The sequence below is a fragment of the Crocuta crocuta genome, unplaced genomic scaffold (genome assembly GCF_008692635.1).
Source record: "Crocuta crocuta isolate KB4526 unplaced genomic scaffold, BGI_CrCroc_1.0 scaffold158, whole genome shotgun sequence".
NCBI classification, from domain to species: domain Eukaryota; kingdom Metazoa; phylum Chordata; class Mammalia; order Carnivora; family Hyaenidae; genus Crocuta; species Crocuta crocuta.
In genome coordinates this window covers 35,248-55,982 of record NW_027532590.1, presented here as the reverse complement: position 1 = coordinate 55,982, position 20,735 = coordinate 35,248, and the positions used below count along the sequence as shown (strand labels likewise).

Genomic DNA, 20,735 nt, shown 5'->3' with positions numbered 1-20,735 from the left:
CTCAAAAACAAGTAAATAAACATTAAAACAATTATTTCCATTTTGTAGATGAAGTAAGTGCAGCTCAGAAAACTTGAGTGACTTTTTACAGGCACACATCAGCAACCAGAAGATCCAGGATTTGAACCTGACTCTGCCTGTCTCCAGACACCTACAGTTCCCCTTCACTATGCTCCTTTCCCATCACCCATCTTCACCTAGGAAAGACAGTGAGCCACTCTCTGCCATGGGTCTAGACTTTTATGGCCTCTCACCACCAGTAAAGTGGAAACAATCCCTTTATTGGTCTCCTTGCCTCCTGTCTTGCCCCCACATCCATCCAGCCTCTCTGAGATACAGAAGCTATGACATGCTCCCTTCTTAACTCCTTGCCTTCAGGATCATGTCCAAAGGCCTTATCTTGCCCATCATGCCCTTTGGTAGTCTGCCCAAGTGCATTTCTGTCCAGTACACACTATTCTCTCTCCTGCCACACTCCACTTCAGGCCTCTCCCAAACCTCTCCTGACCAGGTACCATTCATCTTCCTCATCTGGGCTTAGAGGACGTCCATCACCTCCCTGACTCCAGTTCTCAGTGAATGTTTTGCTAATTATCGGCCTACACTAATGTGCTGTCGGCGCTGTACCCCAGTGCCTAGCACCAGGTGACACAGTGAGCTGCCCACATTTAAATGTTCATTGAACTGAGTTCCCTACGAGAGGGGAAGCTGGCCTCCATTTCCCTTCTGTGTTTCAGTCTGAATTAACCCCTTCTGAGAGATAAGGGCAGGAAGGAGCCATTACTGTTGCTAGCATCAGTGCCAAATGACCAACACTTCCTGGATCCTCTTGTGACACTGGGCTCCTGGCTGGAAAAGTCTCTCCTAAAGGCCGATGATGGAAGCTAGTGGACTCTGGCCCATGACCACGAATCCTGATTGCTCCCCGGAGCAGGAGAAGGTATCAGTCACTTGTATGTCCCCCATACAACCCAGCCAAACAAATTTCTTCCTTCCTTCTCTCATTCAGTGAATGGGGACCAAATTTCAATCACCAAGAGGGTTACACAGGAGCCTTAGGCAATAGAGTTTGCCCTTGAGTAGCTTAGAAATTCCAGTGGGAACGAAGAGACTAATTTAGAGAAAGCTTTGCGATGTGGGAGCCCCGCAGTGCAATCTGTGCAGTCCCTTGGGGGAACGGCGAGGCCTTGCAATGGTCCGCCAGGTCCATAGGATCTGCCCTAGCTCTTCCACCTTGTCACCTCCCTTGTGTCATCTCCCACAGCTCTTGGGAACCTCCCCCATCGCTGCACTCCAGCATGAAGCCCCCTGGCTCCTCCTTGATTGTGTCAGACTCATTTGCTCAGCAGGCACCATTGCCCTGGCTGCTCCCCCTGCCAGTTCCCCAGACACCCCATGACCAACTCCGTCGTCTCCTTCAACTCTTTGTTCTAAAGTTACCTTATTGGGGCCCCTGGGTGACTCAGTCAGTTAAGCGTCCAACTCTTGACTTCAGCTCAGGTCAGGATCTTGTGAGTTTGTGAGTTCAGACCCGCATCGGGCTCTGTGCTGGCGGTTTGGAGCCTGCTTGAGATTCCCTCCCTTTCCTTCTCTGCCCCTCCCTGGTTTGTGCTTTCTCTTTCTCCAAATAAATAAGTAAACATTAGAAAAATAAAGTTATCATATTAATGAGGTCATCCCTGCACACCGTGCCTGGATGGAGCCCACTGTGGTCCTTGAGGCTGCCTTGCCAGTTGCGTGCAGGGACTGGAGGGTCAGCGTGCAGTGACAGGAAGTGCCCTAGGCTTGGGTCAGACCGTTCTGGGAGCCCTGCCACTATCAGCTGTGTGACTTTGAGCAAGTCCCCTAATCTTTCCAAGTCTGGCGCCCTTGCAGGTAAGAGGGAGACTATTTCTTGACTCCCTTATTTCACAGATTGTCTATAAAAGCAAGAGAGACATTGTCTCACCCATCCTGGGACAGCAGGAAAGGAAACTGCCCCATAACCTGTAAAGTGCTGTGCTAATGTCAGCGAGGCTGCTGTCAGCCAACATACACACTCACTAAGGCGGTGCAGACACCTGGGCCGGCCATCTCACACATCATTACACCTTGCCCCTTGAACGTCAGATTGGATAACTGGATTGATCCACAAAGCAGCCCTAGAACCAGCGTGCTGTCTCAGAGTCCTGACTCATTCTCAGGCTTGGCCCAGTGTTCCCTGGTCTGCACAGCCAGCTGGAGGGGAAGAGCCCCCAGATGACCCTGCTGCTCTGGGCCAGGGGGACCCCTTGCCAATTACTGGACTCCAACCCAGTCTCACAGGTCACCACAGAAAAGGCCATGCAGAGCAGGAGACATCAGGTACCCCAAACACAGGGCCGTTTTTAGTTTGTAGTAGTATTTCCTGATGTTGTTAATCACAAAAACTATGCATTGCAGCAAGCACAGAAAATTAATGCAACTCTATAGAAGACATTTGAAAGCCTGTTTCTCTACCACCCAGAGAGAACCACAGCCGGTATATGCATATATCTTCCCAGTCTTTTTTTCTACACATATAAAAAAATTAGACATTAGATATTAGAATTAAAGCTCATTTACTTAGACATTTGGTATTCCTGCCTTATTTACTTAGCGTGAAATCAGTAGCATTTTCCTACATCATCATATATTTTTTGGAAAATATTTGTATGCCTACTTACTACTCTATGCTAGAGCTCTACACATAATCCATTTGACCACTGCATATGGTTAGACATTAGGGTTAAGACTGTTCCAACAGCGACCTGGTTCCTTCTCTTTCTCTTCCTCTCCCCGCCCCACTCACTGACTGTGCTGGTCTTCATCACTGACTGACTGACCACCCTCCTGCCTAGGCATGTGTCAGGCAGAGTGGGAGGCACAGGGTAAGACCCCATCCCTGCCCTGGACAGACTGCCTGTCTATGTGAAGACAGAAGACAGCGCACTCACAAGAGAGCAGAACAGGAGCCCCAGGCCAGAAGAGGGGGTAGGAGGGTGAAGAAAGTAGAAAGCATTTCCAGATGGGAGAGGACAGCTCCACCAAGAAGACACTGGAGCACTTTCCACATGCTGGGGCCAGAACACACTGGAGGGCAGTAGGGGAAATGCTCAGTATTTGGCACAGGGCCGTGTGGCCAGGTATGGCCAGCCCAAGAGAAATGCTGAGTCTGGACCAAGCTGATTCCCTGCAAACATGGTTCCTGCCCGTTGGAGCTACAACCTCAGAAGGAGAGAGATATTAATCAAATAACTTCACAAATTAAGATAAAATCACACCTGGTCCATGAAGAAGAGGTAGGTAGGGCTATGAGGACATGTGACCTGGGGCTCCCTCGGGAGGCAAAAGTGCAGCCAGTCTCATGTGGAATGAGCAGGTGTGGAGAAGGACCGGAAGAGTGTCTGTCTGGAGAGCAGAGCCGCAGTGCAAGATGGACCCCAAGGGATGGGCAGGGCCAGAACACGCAGGCCCGGTGGGCCATGCTGGGCTTTAATCTTGGGATGAATGGGGGTTCTTGGGGGGCTTTAAGCAGGGAGAAGCCAGGCTTGGATTTCCATTTTGAAGAGTTTGCTCTGGCTGTGGATGAGTAACTGGCTCAGGGGTGGGGGCAAAAGCGGATACAGCACAGCCAGGAAGAGGCTGCTGCTGGAGCTGGGGCAAGCTGATGGTGACCTGGGCCAGGGTAATGGCCAAGGGGATGGGAAGGAGTGGAAGGATTGGATTGACATTTCTAGAATCAAGAGGTTGGGTCGATGATGCGACTGTCCAAAAAAGTCCCCATTCAAGTACACTTGCTAGCTTAGAAGCATTAACCTCTTAGCTTGAAGGGGTGCTCGCATTAGCAATTTGTCTCCGTAGACAAAGTCCCTCAGCATCGGTCCTAGCAAAGGCAGAAAAGAAGTGGGATGGAGCCCAAATGGGGAACCGCAATGAAGGACCGGGCACCAGGGGGCAGCATGAGGGGCTTGGTGTCCATGGGGACTGAGTTGTCCCAAACAGCCCAGCCCCTGGGACCTGGGGCAAGTCACTGTGCAACCCCACACCTCCGGGTACACATCTGTCCATGGAGAAAACAAGGCCTGCCCTGCACCCCCAGTGTGAGTGTGAGGATGGCAGATTAGATCATGTTGAGGGATCCTGCCAACCTCAAGTGTCTTAGGAAAGGGGCTTGGCCATGTCCCAGGCTGCCCTAATAATGAAGCCAACTTCCAGTAATCAGGAACTCCTGAGGTCGGAGTTCCAGGAGGAAGTGGAGCCCTTACGCTCTGGACTGGAGCCCTGTGTCTCCAGTCAGGACTGACCCCAAGGGCCAGGATGGGGCAGCCGAGCAGCTGTCTTGTATGCTTTGTAGGTGCCTGGACCTGTGGACCCTGGTGGGGCACGGACTGGCTCTTGGACTGTAACTATCGCCAATGGTTGACAGGACACACAGTAGTACGTGTCATAAGGCACCCTGTGGTTTGTGGGGAAAACACGTGCTCTGGGGCAGGTCTGGGAGACAGACGTGGAAAACGTCTGTTTCTACTTAACTTCTGGTTTGTACTTAGCGTCTCTGAGCCTCAGTTTCTTCATCTGTAAGCTGGAAATGCCCACATCTGCCTTGCAGAGTCGCTGTGATGGTGTGGCATATGTTAGGTCCTCAATAACGGGATTTGCTGCTGGCAGTCTGAGCTCAAGCCGCCTGTGGATGGAGTGTAGGCTCTAGGCTTGCTCACGCCCGCCGAAAGGTCTTTCGCTTGCCCCCTCCACGCAGGCAAACTGCTGACAGTGGCAAAGCCACGTTACCATGCTTAGGGGGTAAACTGCCTTGGTTTCGGGTTTAATACTAATAAAAAAATGGATATTTGGGTTTGGTTTCGTCTAGGCTTTGGCAAACGCCTGTGGTTTGCTTCTACTTGCGGCTGGGCGGTGGCCCTGGTTCAGATCCCAGCGGGGAACCAGCAACTAGAAGGGCTTTAGGACCCGGCTGCGCGTCTCCGGGACCCCGCGCGTCCTGGGTCCCGGGAGCGGCGCTCGGAGAGGCTCGAAAGAGAGGCTGGAGGGGACCGGANGAATTCTGGGGAGCAGAGAGAAAGGGAGGCAGAAGCCGGCTCGGCCCCGGAGGCTGGGGCCAGAGGCTGGGGCGCCGGTAGCCCGCGTCCGGAGAAAGAGGCGGGGATCTCGGCGACACCCTTGGAAAGGGCCTCGGAGCGCCTCGCAAGGTAGGTTCGCGTCAGGGGCGGGGACGTTCCCAGGGCTGGGGTCCGGGCTGGGGTCGCGGCTGGACGTCGGGCTGGGGATGGTGTGCTGTGGTCAGGCGCTCGGGGCCTCAGGTCCCTAGAGTAGGCACTGGAGGGAGAGCAGCCTGGCCCAGGGCTGGGGAGCACCGATCCTGCCCGCCCCTGGGGCTCACTCAGTTCCCTCTTAGGGAGTGGGACAGCCTGTCGGATTCCATCTCCCATCTCCTGGCTGGCCCGGTCCACGGTTAAAATCTGGATGGAGATGTGGGGTACAAGGTCTGAGAGGGAGGAGCCCCACTCAGTCTTTCCAGGTCTACTCCCAGACAGCTTGTCATCTCTGAGCCCACCCTGTCCCCTCTGTCCTACTTCAGACTCAGTGAGGTGAAGTTCCTGCCCTCCCTAACTCAGAAGTGACCCAGGGCACTTGGGCCCTGGGTGTTCTGAAGGGCTGAAGCCAGTGTGATCAGAGGGGACTGCACAGCCCAAAGCGCCCCAGGGGAANCCGTGAGATCATGACCTGAGCTGAAATCGGACACTTAACCGACTGAGCCACCCAGGTGCCCTGGATATTCTGCTTTTAAAATAATCCCTTATTTCCTGTATCCAGTCTTCATTCTCTGTGGTGTATGGTTCCTTCCTGAGAAGGTCTGGAAGGCAGGTTGGTCTAGGTTGGTGGGCCATGACTTCATCTTACACCCACAGGCATGTTCTCCCAGATTAAGTTTCCATCTGCTCCCGGCCATTCCTAGTGAATCCTAGGTGGGATGAGCCCAGGTCCCCATCAACAGGGAAATCCCCAAAGTGCCCAAGGGAGACATGGCTTGAAAATGGCTTCCCTTCTGATGTCCCAGAGATCGTCCTGCTTCCCACCAGGCAAGGGATGGAGAGTGCTGGGCAAAGTTCTGGGAGAGCAGAGGTGACCATGGCGCCTCTAGCCTGACCACGTCCGCTAGTTTCTGCTAGCATGTTTTTAAGAGGTTTGGCAAAGCAGCCATGAGCTGTACTTAGAGTGGATAAAGATGACAGCTCTTTCCTGAGTTCTTTTACCAATCAGGCACTGCTTGAGAATGCTTCACATCCATTGGGCATTTTATCCTCACAATTGCCATTGGAGAGGACATTGTATCCCCATTTTGCTGATGGGACCCTGAGAGACTCGGGAACTCTATGGAGTGCAGGTGCCTAGTGAAAGAGCAAGGAGGGTCAGCCTTACGTGCCTGACTCTAGTTGCACCCAGAAAAAAATGAGATCTGGGCGGCAGGGCTCGTCCTGTGTCCTGGGAATCTCCCTTGCCATCCTGTGGGGTCAGGAAACCCATTTCTTGCATCAGGAGCCTTAAAGTCTCTGCAGTGGGGCTGGCTTGCTTCAACCCCACTTCCCTCGAGTGTAGAGAAGGAACCTCCCTCATCCCCTTTACCTCTTTGCCCAACCGAAGTCCTCCAACTTCTCATGCACTTGTTCCTGTCTCGTCCTCCCAAATTCATGCACGGATTTCCACAAAATTAGCAGTCGCGCTTCTGTGTCTACCAGCTTGGCCTTCCTCCAAAAAGGGACTCCGGTGGGGAAGTAAATTAAGGCGGTGCCTAACTGTTTGCTGAGAGAGACCCACAGAGCCTCAGTCTGAGGGGGAAGAAACTGCTTGTTAGGCTCCTCACACACTCGAGTGGTTTTCTCTAGGTAAATTTTGCTAGTGGAAAACTCCCGTGGCTCCACAAGAGCATCTGGAATTTTCAGACTCCTCCGGGAACTGTGCTTTTACTGGCAGTGGCTCTTTGCTTGACTAGAATGTTGAGCTACTCACAAAGCTGAAAGATGAACGATCATCTGAATGAACGCTTTGCTCCCCGGTTTATAGAATAGGAGTGAGGGAGTTCTTTCTGGTTGGAAATGTCTGAGGACTAGCCAGGATGGCTCTCAATACACAAGTGTACACTGGGATTTGGATTGGGCTGAGAAGAGAGGAAGACTTCAAAGTCAAATTCTGAAACAGTCCTCAGGCACACCTGGAAGGCGTGGGGAGGGTCTAAGGAGACGGTGTGAGCAGGGAAGACTAGCTTGGAGGTGGGAAAGGGCTTTAGCAAGCACTTGGCAATCAGCCTGTAGAGTTTGGGTCGCCATAGAGGGTCCAGTTGCCAATAGGAGTTTGGAAGGCTGCAAATGTCAGCTTTTCCATGGTTAGGACAGTTGCCCTGGTGCAAGAAAGCCCAAAGCTTCCCACCCCTTCCCCCGTGTCTATCTGGAGAAGCAAGGAAGAGAAAGGAAAGAAACGGATAAAGAAGGTGGACAACAGGAGAAGTTAGAGGCTTGTACTCCCCACACCATCTGCTTCCCTCCTGGATGCTACTCGACCCCTACTCCGACCCTGCAACACTGCTCACCAGGAAAACCCCTTAGAGGAGAGATTACACGAGGCACAAGTCCAGGCCCCTGTGGGCACTGCCCTTCAGGGAAGGGCTGTCATCCTTAGGGGTAGAGGAGTAGTGAGCACTCCAGGATCAGGGGCCTCCTCACCCCATGGCCCTTGTCCAGCAACCTTTGCAGAGCCCCAGGAAGGGGCAGGGGTTCAGCTTATCCAGAAGTATAGACTGAGCCCCATTTCTTTAGGCAATCTCTCCAGTATGGCCAGAAATCTCCCTTCCCACTATCTGATCTAACTGTGGGAGCTGGTAGTGAGTCCCAAAAGATTTCCTCACAGGGCTTGTCCTGTGAGACCTCCAAGGGATGGCCCAGCTCAGAGCTGGTTTTTTGGGTACATAAGGGGCCCAGACAGGGACCTCCACTGTGGCCACAGTTTCAGGGCTTTTTGAAGGCTGAGCCACGTTTCCTCATTCCAGGAGGTCAACAGAGCCTCTGAGTGTGAGCTGGGCACTTCAGCCCCAGAAGGCCAGCTGAAGAACTCTCAGGGCGATAAGGACCCAGGAAAGTCCTGCATCAGGGTCCTTGACTGGGAGGCCACTTAGAGCCCTCACTCTCCCCCTACCCTCACCCCCCTCCAATCCTGACAGTACCTCCCCAGTCCCATGAGAATTTATGTGTGCTGTGCCTTGGGGACACTGGGTTACTATGAACTTACTTAAGCCCATTTGGTCATAACTCTCAGGTTTTGCTGTGTTGTTTGTTTGTTTACTTGTTTGACAGAAGCCACTAAAAACTTTGAGAGGTGAAGGCAAACCTCATGAACAATTTGGATGAAAGCAATCCTCAGACCAAACTCTGTCATACATGTAGACATCTTTTGAACAACTATTTATTTGCAGACAAGTCCAGCAGAATTCATAAAACTTGTTCTGTGGACTCAGTGAGGTCACAGCCATCTGTCTCTCTAGGTGCCCTGGCCACACCTTCCCTGCGAGCTCAAGAGATTCTTTCACCCTGCCTTTCAAGGTCAAGAGTGCCTCAAATAATTTTGACCAACCCACATATCTTGAATACCTCTGTTTTCACCAAGGAGAATACATTTCTAATGTTTCCTCTGTTAATTATCAAATGCCCAGTGTTGAGCAGAGAGAAAGAAAGACAGCCACAGCACCTTCCCCCTGTGGAATGTCGACTCTGTGCTTGGGGCTGCTGGCCAGGAGTGGGGAGTCCTGATTTGACTGCACCCTTGTTAAATGCACCTTTGCTGCAGCTAGCCTAATGAAACCGCACAGAACATCTCACTCCACCTATCAAGGGTTTTAAGATTGATAATAGGCATTACATCACAGATAAGACAATGGTCTTGCCCTCGAGGAATGTGGCTTCTGATCAGGGCTGCAGGTTAGATGCAGCCTCGAGTACTGAGCTGACAGTAAAGTGATGTTCCGAACATTCTGGAGCACACAGATGTGCATGAGCTAACTTTAATGGTTTGGTAGCCATTTGTTGCTCTGATAGGCCAAGGAGAGGCCAGCCAAGTGTTGTCATGGACCGGAGGGGACAGTCCTATCAGATAGAGGTGTAACTAAGAATTCACATCCTATCTCACTGGATCCTTCCAAAGCTTTGAGGTAGGTTCCATTATGAATCCCATTTAATGGGTAAGGAACTTGAGGCCTAGAGGGTTACCCAAGGTCGTAGAATTAGCAAATGTTAGAGCTGGGCTATCAACCTGTGTTCATCAACACCCAGCCCTGCCCCATCCCTAACCTGCTATATCTCTTTCTCTTGCTACCGAATCCTCATACCTCTGTGAGGTATGAACTTAGGCAGCTCCACAGCCCAGCTACACTCAGCTCAATCTGACCCAAATGGGGAGCAAGGTCACACCTCCCACTTCCTGTTCTGCCTGTGTGGTGCCTGACCTAAGCGTTCCTTCCAAACCCTAGTGTGGGTGCAGTGCTGCAGCGAGTTAACCATGGACAGCGTGGACATTGCTCGGCAGGCTGAGCCCATTCTGGACGCNNNCTTAGGACAGCGCCTGCTCAAACACAGGGGAACTCAATAGAACCCTTCCATCCCCGAAGAGGTAAGCATGCCCAGACAGAGCATGAAAGTGAAGGGACTTGCATAAGCACGGAGCATACCATGACATTTCTTAGGAAGTCCTTGCTAAATCATTAGGCTTTGGAACTTGAAACACAGAGTAAAATAGAAAGCCCATCATCCAAACAAATTCCCATTCGAGCCGGAGTCTGTTGATTCTGCTTATTTGAAGTTGAAGCCAATTGTCCTGTGGATTTGGAGGGTCCTAAATCTGCCTTGTTTAGGAGCTGAAACAAATGCCAGTTGGGAGACACTTTGAGTTGGGAGACACTTTGGTGGGCCGCACCCACAGGGGGATGGCGCACATCCCCGGGGGCCCTTAGCTGTGAAGTAGCACCCTGAGTTTCTGTCGGCTGTGAGATGCTCCCTACTTTTATAGGCGCTTGAACCTCATTCTCCTTTGATCTCTGCAAATTGCTTTAAAGGCCACTCTGTGTCTGCTTTCTGCCCCCTAATCCCCAACGCCATGGCCTTTGGCCAGCAAAGTGCTGCGGTCACATGTGGCAGTTGGGTGGGGGCCACACAGGCGGGCTTGGCCCCCTCCTGGGCATTTCTGCCTTGTCAGGCGTTTTCATGGAGGAGGACCTTTGCGTCAGACTCCCGAATTTCCCATGGCTAATTCTGTCCCCCCTTTCCTGCTCTGTCCCCTCTCCCCCTCCCCACGGGACGTTAGGATTCTCAGGCACCTTTCTCCCTGCCTGTCAGAGCAGAGCAGCCCTTTCCCAGGGCCCCACAGCCTTGGAAAGGACACTGTGGCGTCAACTCTGGGTGGCCCTGCAGCCTCCTCCCTGCAGCAGCCCTCTGCTTTCAGTGAGGCAATAAATTAGATCTGCAGGTCCCGGGAGCCTGGGCCTCTCCCCACCGCAACAGGAAAGCACAGCTCTTTCTTCCTGATTTTCTCGGCAACTTCTTTCACCGGGCAGAATGATAGGCAAGGTTTCCATGTTCCCAGCCTTCTGTGTAGCAGGAGGCCTGGGTGTCTGCTCTGAGCAGCCAGGAGCAGAGCCCATCAATTATTCAGCATGGGCTGAGCACTTTGAATGTGCAAAGGTCTTAACAAGAGGTTTTTTTATAGCTTCTTGCCTCTTATCGCAACGAGATGAAACAAGGTTTCCTCGTCTTCTAGACAATAGCAGCTCAACTTGGAGTCAGAGGAGGAATCCAAGCCCAGCCAGCCCCCTTGACGAAGCTGTGTGACCCCAGACAAGTTTCGTAACATCTCTGGTTTGCGGTTTGTCTGTGGAACTCTCAGGAAGGCCTCCCCAGCCCAGACCTTAATGGGTGGGGGAAAAATTGTAAACTTTCCTTTTAGAGAGTGACTTCAAAAATGTTTGTGATTGTTCTTGTTGTTTCAGGTATGGAAACAGAAACTCTGAATGATAAATTGAGGTGCAGCCATTAGCACTGGACGTCAGAAACCAAGTTTCATTGGGGGACATGCCTGGCGGAGTGTGGGTAAGTGGGTGACTCTGCCCCCTAGCCTCAGGGGCGCAGCTCGGTGATATGGTGACAACCCACCGGCTGCTGTGGTCTAGACTCTGCACATGTCAAGGTGGAAGGAAGCAGAGAGGTGGCTGCACGCAAACTGCACATTTTGCAGGGGAGAAGCAGAAGCCCTGAGGGGGAAGTGAGTTGCCACAGTCGCTCGGGATGGGGACAGGATCGCTGGCGCTGACTCTCAGGCCAGGAGCTCTTTTCTCTGGGCTGGGTCTTGTCCACAATGGTGTCTCATTCCCATCTGCCAGCAGCAGCACTGTAACCCTGGATGGGAGGGGGCCTGGGGCCACCAGAAGCAGGAAAGTTGAGGGAAGTGAGGAACACAGCTCACAGAGCCTCCCTGTACCTTCTGGGGCCCCACACTGGGCTCCACACCCCTCGGCCCACCCTTCCTTGCCGGCAGCCTCGGGTCCAGGCATCCCAGCTGCCCCTGGGACTGGCCTGGGAGCCACCATGCCCCACAGCAGAACACCACAGATGAAAGAAAGGAGTTCCAGGGGCGCCTGGGTGGCTTAGTCGGTTAAGCGTCTGACTTTTGCTTAGGTCATGATCTCGCGGTTCGTGGGTTCGAGCCCCGCGTCGGGCTCTGTGCTGACTGCCAGCTCAGAGCCTGGAGCCTGTTTCAGTCTGTGACTCCCTCTCTCTCTGACCCTCCCCTGCTCATGCTGTCTCTCTCTCCTAGAAATAAATAAAACATTAAAAAAATTAAAAAAAAAAAAAAAGAAAAAGGAGTTCTGTCTCCCATGCTCCCGTGCCAGCCACTTCACTCAGGTCCTAAGGAATCAGGTAACTTGTCCAGGAGGGTTTCACAGCTGTGCGTGGTGGAACTTTCCTTAGGCCCAGTTCTCCTCATTGCCAGGCCCTGTCCTCAGAAGGTCTAACTCAGGAGAGAGCCCCCCATGCTGTAGCATCAACAGAGAGGGACTGCAGTCTAGGTGCTGCGGTCTCATCCTCCTCAACTGCCGGATCAATTCTCTAGGCAAATACAGCATTGGCATAAGAATATCCATTTTATTATTTTAATGTTTGTTTATTTATTTTGAGCAAGTGAGAGAGAGCATGATCAGGGGAAGGGCACAGAGAGGGGAACAGAGGGTCCGAAGCAGGCTCTGCACTGAGAGTGGAGAGCCTGATGCGAGGCTTGAACTCACAAACTGTGAGATCATGACCTGAACCATGAGATCATGACCTGAGCTGAAGTCAGATGCTTACCTGACTGAGCCACCCAGGGGCCCCCATAGAAATATTTAAATGTTATTATTTGCTCCTGGGATTCCTAAGAACCTGGACTTTCAGACATTGAAACTATATAAAGTATGTGTTGCTATTACTTTTCTAAATATGATGCTACTTTGGGGACATGGTCACAATGGTGAGGTTGGAAAACCTTGGTCTGAAATGGTGGTTTTCTCACCTGTGTATGACCTGTCAGATAAGGATAACACTAATCCTCTCTTGGGGCCATTTCAAGGCTTCAGCTAGATGTTTGCACAGTGCCTGGTACATGGTAGCCGCTGGAAAATGGTTCTCTTCCCCTCTTCCTCTTGATTCTAGGAATTTGTATTTTTAGTCCTGTATTCAGAGAGAGAGAGAAAATAGTCACTTATATATTTCTTTTATTTATACAGAAAATATGCAATAAAATTGAACTGATGATACCAAGCAAGTAGCTATAAGAAGCATGGGAAGAAGTGAAATCAGATTATGCCTAGACAGATCCCAGTTAGTGTAGGGAGGTGACTTAGGCCCCTTTTGATGGCAGGGGACAGAAGTTCAGCTTAAATTGGCTCAAGTAAAGGAGAGAGTTTATTAGTGCATAGAACTGGGGAGCTTATGTCTTTGAGCACTGTTGGGTCAATGGTTCTGAAGATGTCATGTCTTTGTCTCCCCTTTCGTTCTTCTTCCTAAAGGCTTACTCTTTCTTAATGCAAATGAGTTTTTTCCACGAGGCTGAGAAAGATGCACCCTGGAAACTCCAGGCTGAAAAGCCACCCTACTTCTTCCGATGCCTATATTTAAATCCCACAAAAATATCCAGACTAGCCCTGCTTGGCCATGCACACATCCACTCGACCCGTCACTCTTGCCAGAGCAAGGGCTAAAATGAATGTCTATGTCTGGGTCACATGAGCACCCCTGGGGGTGGAGGTGATGGACAGGGATCTATGACTCACAGTCCCTTCTGAACACTGAAATGACACAGGGATCATCCCCACAGAAGGGATACCAAAGACATCTTTGTCCATTTAACAGGTACATCATAAATGTAACAAAGTTCTATGATCCAAAGAGACAAATGGTCATTACCTAAACCTAGCTGATGAAGAAAAGTTCAAACAAATTTTATTAGGGGAAGAAGTGATAAGTTCCATTCAGAAAGAACATGTAGAATGAGGTGGTATTTGAACGAGGCTTGAAGACTTAGTCATGTTCACCCATGAGGTCATGGAGGAAGGATAAAGTATGAAGTTGAGGCCAGCCTCCCAAGCCACCTGCTTCCTAATTCAGACTCATTCTGACCTTGAAAATCTTACCAATGATCTTGCAGGAGGTCTTCTACTGGACAGGTGTGGAGGTAGAACTAACTACTCCAGCTAGAATGTGTTCCCCAATTCACAGCGTTGCCATCCTCAGCACTTATTGAGTATCTACGGTTTGCAGAGCCTTGTGTTCAGGACACAACACTCTTCTATTGAGGAGCTAGAAATCTGGTCAGGGAGACAGGACTTTCCCACAGTTCAAGGTCAAACAGGCCACCGTGCGGAGAGCATGATGGAAACCAGTGCTGGGAGAATTCAGAGAAAGAATGACTCGGCACATGAGGTGTCCTAGAGGACTGTTGAGAGATAGCAACCTCTCATAGCTTTAAAGAGGAGCTTCAGTCTCTGTGAGGAGCAGGGAGGTCTCAGGCAGGCCATCCATTCATTCATTCAACAAGTTTATTGAACACCTACTGTGTTCTGAGTGCTAGGGACACAGTAGTGAACAAGAGAACATCACTGCCCTCATGCAGCTTACATTCTAGTGGGCGAAACACATACTGAACAAGTAAACAAATCAACATATAACATCATAGTTATATGGAGAGTGATAGCAGCTACAAATTAAAATGAAGGAAAGATATCTCCCATAGGATGGTCAGAGCCAGTCTCTGTGCAGAGGTAGCATCGGAGCCTACATGAGTGAAGTGGGTGCCTGAGATCAGGCAGAAGTCAGTTGATGGAGCCGAGGCTGGCAGGCAGGGAGCACAGCCCCAGACTCTTAGAAGACATGGCTGGGTTGTCACAGTGGCTGGCTGCCAGGAGGAGTCATCCAAGCAGCAGACAGATAACTTCCAGGAAGTGGAAAATGAAAGGTTCTCCTGGGTGGGCAGCACGCAACCCCTGCAGCTGAGCTTCTGAGATCATGGGGGCACCGAAGAAGACCCCACTGACCTGCACAACCCTGATACCATCCCCCTTCCCTACTGTCATCCCCGATCACACACCCAGAACACACATGTGACAATATAACCCATAACACATATGCATGCGCGCACACACACACACCACACCACATGCACACACACACACCACACAAGCACAATGTCCCAGCACATTTCACCCTCACCCATGGTCCAGTCTCTGCAAGATGTCATTTTCCCACCTCAGGCGCTCCCTTCCAGACACCGGCTCAGACCAAGACACGGAATAAAGATGAGCTATGGAGGGCCAGACCAGCGGGTGTCCCCTTCTGCTTCAGTCACCATGGCAACCTTTGACAGGAGAGAAAACTCGGGCTTTCTGGCAGCTCCTCGGAGCTCCCTGGCTCCTTTGGGCAGCTCTGTAGGGCGCAGGGCTGTGTACCCCCCACCCCCTCTGGGCCTCTCAGCCTGAGTCTTTAGCACTCCTGCAAGTCTGCAGAGCAAGGACTAGAATTTCACAGCTGTCTGAGCCACCACCACCCGGGAGGTCAGGCCTGAGTCAGGGCCCTGAGCTCTCCGATTAAGATAAGCATCAGGGGTTTATGATTAAACCTAGCCGGAAAAGTCTGCCTTGTCAAAGCTCTGCCTCCACGTCCCAGACCTCTTGACCCTTCACCCATCTGGGTGGGGTGGGGTGGGGAATTAGCTGCTTTAGAAAAGGAAAGAAAAAATTTCAGGTGTGAGTTGTGGCCTGAGCTACCCTTAACTTAAGTTTATAGAACACATATCATCTACCAAGCCCTTTCCTTCACTCTCTCTCATCTCAGCCTTGCCACAGCTCTGCAGTTGCCACAGCTCTGCAGTCTGGATACTGCAAGAGCCTCGCTTTCCCAACAGGGGCCCTGTGACTCTAACTGGAGGTGGGACCACCCGGCTCTAAGCGACACATGCAGATGTGGGGAGGGCAGATATTTTTGGTTGCCATGCTGTTTTAGGACACTGCTTAGCCCTCAGTTAGGTACTTTGTCTCCCCAAATGAATTCTGCATTCCCTCTCATTGCAGTCAGGTCTCTTGGTCGTAAGCAACAGAAAACAGTGTCACCTATGGCCCCCACAGAACTGGCAGGAGGCAAAGACCCAAGGGAGAAAACAGGCAGAGCCAAGTCAGCTCCAAAAACCAAAGAGTGGCAGGCACGGCCCTGTGAATTAAAGTATGTGCCTGAGACTGGCTCAGGGGGGTGCTAGGTTTTTCCTCACACGATATCCCCAAAACACTTCTGACACCAGATGTGTGATTTTTCCACACCAAACAACCCTCTGGCTCTCTGTAGGCACCAACTGGGTGTCCTCAAATTTAACTCAATGTTGACACCACCTAGCCAGAGTCAGTGTCAGATCCCACAAGGTAAAGGCTCAGTCCCACCAACTGCAGCCACTTCACACACCAACTGCAAGTCCCAGGTTGTCACCTGTACTTCTGACCTACTGGCTCTAAATTGGGAATGGCCCACGACCTCCTCCTCCCATTCACCAGTTTGCTAGAATGGCTTAGCAAAACTCAGGGAAGCATTTGCTTGCATTTACTGCCGAAGGAAGAGGTGCATAGGGCAAGGTGTGAGGAAGGGGTGCAGAGCCCACATGTCCCCTCCGTGTGTGCCCCCCTCCCAGAATTTTCATCTTTGCACCAACCCAGAAGCTCTTTGAAACCCTTTAGTTAGGGTTTTTATGGAGGCTCATTGGGTAGGCACAATTGATTAAATCATTAGCTACTTGTGATTGGCTCAATCTCCAGCCCCTCCCCCTCCCCCAGGGCAGGGGTGGGGCTAAAAGTTCCAACCCTCTGATCTCAGAAGGGCAAACAGTCCATCCTGGGGGGGAGGGGGGCCTCCAAGAGTCGCCTCATTAACATAAACTCAGTATGGTTGACAGTGGCCTTTCCATGAATAATAAGACACTACTGTCACCTCAGTGGCTCCAGAGCTGTTTCAAGAACTAAGAACAAAAACCAGATATTACAACAGGAATATTCTTATAGCTCTTGTCACTTAGGAAATTCCAAGGGTTTTAGAAGCTCTGTATCAGAAACTGGGGATGGAAACTACACACTGTATGTGTTTCTTATGACATGTTACATCCTCCCGCAGCCCTTTAGCAGGGATGTCCTGGCTCAGATGATGCTACCTCCCCTGCACTTCACAGCTCCTCCAAGGCACATGTGGCCACAAGTGAATCCTAACCATTTCTCCATCTGGGCCTCACACACACCAGCTCCTGAGGCCTGGGTCTGGGCATCTGACTGGCCTAGCTCTGGCCACATGCTCACATATGGCTGTCAGAGCACAGGACAGGAAGGAGGGAGGACCTGATCCTCTCCTTCCAGTGAAGCAGAGAGAGGTACCCAACCTGCCTGCTGTCCAGCACAAAAGGAGGAGCCCCCTGAAAACAGGATACGGCAAACAGACCAGACCAATACCAACAAATGTCCACTGTGCTGTTTTATATTCTTTGTCCAGCACCTGCTTCTGTTGTAATAAATGTCAGAAACATGGTTTCTCCCTGGGTCAGCATGGAACGCAGTTGGTTTCTGGATAATTCTGGTACAGAGACCTAGGAGGGCTGTGATTGGCCCAGCTTGAGTCAGGTGACCACCTACCCAGGACAGAGGGCGTGCCCATCCCATAGGAAGCACACAGAGAAATGCTCTTTCCAGAAGAGGGAAAGGACCCTGGGTGGAAATTACCTCATGATGCTGGACACAGGGGAGGCCCTCCAGTCACACCTGTGATGCCGGATTGCCCAGCGTGCCAGCTCGCAGTCCAGGTGCCTGATGCAAGACAAGGCCATTCCTGTCTTCCTAGGACCTGGCAGCCTGTGTCTGGGCTGCTGAGGGCAGGGCAGGTCTCATGAGGACAGGTGGTGAGGGTACCAGGCCCAGGTCCCCTCCACTTCTCTGAGCCTGTCCAGACTGGCTCAGACTTGAGCAAGTCTAGGCCACAGTGCACAGGGTGAGGGTTGGGGGAATCTTTTGGTTGGTTCATTCCACAAATGTCTAGTGAGAGCAGCATGGTGTGAAGTGCTGCTGTTCCAGGATACAAAGCCTGGTTCTCACCCTCATGAAGCTGAGGGTCCGGTAGAGGAACCATCAGGAAAGTGTCTTGTAGAAGTGTTATGGCTGGGTTGTGAGCCAGCCTGGAGCTGTACCGCAGAGGTTAAATCCCCTTCCTTAGTCCTGTGAACCCGGGCAAGCTCTTCAACCTCACTGTGCCTCAGTCTCCTCATCTGTGGAATGGAGACCAGGCTAGTCCTTGCTGTGAGGATTAAGTGTGTTTGTACATGTACAGCTCTTAGAACAATGCCTGGCGTGGTCTGCTCTGAGTAAGTGTCAGCTCATATTGTTGTGATGACATAATTGTTTCTCTGATACGCTCTCCTTGCATCCCAGGCACACTCAGCTCGGGCAAGTCAAGGAAAACTTATGGAAAAAGAAAACCCCTGAGAAATGAGGGGTAGAAGGGAGGGAAGGTTGTTCCAGGCTGAAGGAACAGGCTGTATGAAGCAATGAGGGTGCGAGGCAGCGTGGTACTCAGTGTCACAGGGGTGTTGGAAAACTTGCATACGGTGGAGAAGCAATGAAACAGTTCTAGGGAAGAACTCCAGCACGGAAGGGGCAGGCACGAGCCTGGGGATCCAGACAGGGAGAGGGTGGCTTCTGGGCTTCTTAGAACGGAGAGCAGTAAGGAGTGAGAGCCGCCACACTACCAGGCTCATACTGCCTTCACCCTTGGGAGAGACAGAGACAGAAGGAGTGGGCTAGCAGCCCCTGCACCCTTCCCTGCCCACAGAATCCATCTAGGAAGTGGGTTTGAAAGCTGTCCAAGTAAACAGATTAGGTCATAAGGAGACAAGGTCATAATTGGCTGAATGACAGAGCTGCACCCACCTGGCTCCTCCGGCCGCCCAGGAATTATCTCACGGCTGGCACGGCCTCCTTTGCGACAGCCACGGTGGGCCAGAGTGAGCCAGGAGCGTATTTGAGCAGTGGCCTTCCTGTGCCGTGTAAGTCCCCGCCTGGCGCTGGTGTGTCGCCGCCACAAAAAGGCCGATGCGCCCCTGAGGCTTGTCCCCTGCTGCGGGAGTTTCGTGTCCCCCTGTAGCCACGTGGCCCTCCTGGCAAGGCACGCTTGCGCCTGGTGGGGTTAGGGTCTGGCCTTGGTTTTCTGGGTGCATCCTCTGGCTTTCCCCCTCCTCGGGCTATCTGCCTTTGCGAAGCTCAGAGTGAGAGAAACTGTGCTCCTCGGAGCAGGAAGGACTTAGGTTAGAGTGCCCACTTCCCTCAAGCCACTTGAGTGGGTGACTTTCCCTCAGCTCCTGGCAGCCCAGCTGGAGGGGAGGGAACAGCCTCATATGGGGATCTCAGGCACCAGGGCATCCAGAGGGTGCACTCCCTGGGACACTGTCTGATGACCAGGAGAACAGAGAACAGATCCAGTTTCAGCAAATCCTCACCACCTGGTGCTGGGGGCCATGGGAAGCAGTCTGGGGCTCCGTCCCTGCCTGCTACATGCGACAGGGATGTAGCAATCCCAGGGTGAGTCCCTGACTCAGACCTCTCCAGACCCCACACATGCCTCAATGATAATAATATCTCAGGTGGGTACAGCTCTTCAAAGGTTGCAGAGAGCTTTCATGTACGACCCAGCCCATCCTGACAGCATCCTCATAAGGCTGGTTGGGGTAGGAAACACCTTTGTACAGAGGAGAGTGAGGCCGAGAGGAGAGAGCTGAGCCTCAGCACTGGGTTTATGGGTAGCAGATCTGGGACCAGAGCTGAAGCATTCGGCCCCTTGCCCTTGCTCTTATCATGTGGATAACACACTGTCAAGGCTGGATCCCCCCTGGAATCCTGAGCTGTGGACAGGGGTGTTCCAAATATGAGCAGGGAGGGAAGGGAGTGGGGATATAGAATGGTGTTTTCCCAAGCTGGGCTGTTTTTCTCCTCCCCATGGCAGACCTGCTAGTCACCTGTGCATGATGAGGACCTGAGTGGGAGACCTGAGCATCTGGGGGGAGGTGGGGTCAACTGACTTCATCTCAGTCAGCTTCCAGGGAAGGATGTAGGGTGCAGGGAGTGGCTCAGGCCACCTGGCAGGTCAGGCACCAACAGAGTGACTGCTCAGTGCAGCCCCGAGTGGCCTTATCTGGTGATCTGACTGATGTAGCACTGATAGCTTTCATCATCTTAAGAATAATATTTGGTGGGGGGGTGGCTCCTGGGTGGCTCAGTCAGTTAGGTGTCCAACTTCAGCTCAGGTCATGATATCAAGGTTCCTGGGTTTGAGCCCTGTAATGGGCTCTGTGCTGACAGCACGGAGCCTGGAGTCTGCTTCAGATTCTGTGTCCTGCTCTCTCTGCCCATCCTCATTTGTGCTCTGTCTCTGTCTCTCTCTTCAAAAATAAATAAACATTAAAAAAGAAGAAGAAGAAGAATATTTTTTAAGGTATAACTTTGTCTATGGCTTACTTTATAGCAGGTACCCTGAAGGGCTCAGTATTTGTTACTTTAGTCCTTGAAATGACCCAGGAAGTGGGAATTATTCCCCCCAGGGCAGGCCTCATGAGCAAGGAACCCAGGCAGCCAGACTGAGCCCAAGCTTGTGTTAATGCTCTCCTGTTACCATCGTGAAATTCTTAGTACTTTTTTTTTTTATGTGTATTTATTTTTGAGACAGAGAGAAACAGAGCATGAGTTGGGGAGGGACAGAGAGAGAGGGAGACACAGAATCTGAAGCAGGCTCCAGGCCCTGAGCTAGCTGACTCGAACCCACGAACCGTGAGATCATGACCTGAGTCGAAGTCAGTCGCCCAACTGACTGAGCCACTCAGGCGCCCTGAAATTCTCAGTACTTTTTAACAAGAAGCTCTGCATTTTCATTTTGTGCCAAGCCCAACAAATTACGTAGACGGTCCTGGTTGCCCCCACTTCTTAGAAGAGGACACAGAAACACAGAGCGGTTGTGACGTGACAGGCCCAAGATCACAGAACTGGGCCCCATGGGAGTCTAACCCCAAGGCCCACACCCTCTGGAGTGGAGAGGCAGACCAGAGTCAGAAGGCTGTGCCCAAGCCCCGCTGCTGGGGACTGTCTGTGG

General features: G+C 51.8%; 1 protein-coding gene across 1 annotated transcript in view; it reads left to right on the top strand.

Moving 5' to 3' along the window:
* The first annotated feature begins 11,086 nt into the window (after window positions 1–11,086).
* FAM167A (family with sequence similarity 167 member A) overlaps window positions 11,087–20,735 on the top strand; it is a 34,394-nt gene continuing 24,745 nt past the window's right edge. Inside the window, exon 1 of the mRNA XM_077779666.1 lies at window positions 11,087–11,141. The gene's annotated coding sequence lies outside the window, so the exon portion shown is untranslated. The remainder of the gene's footprint in view (window positions 11,142–20,735) is intronic.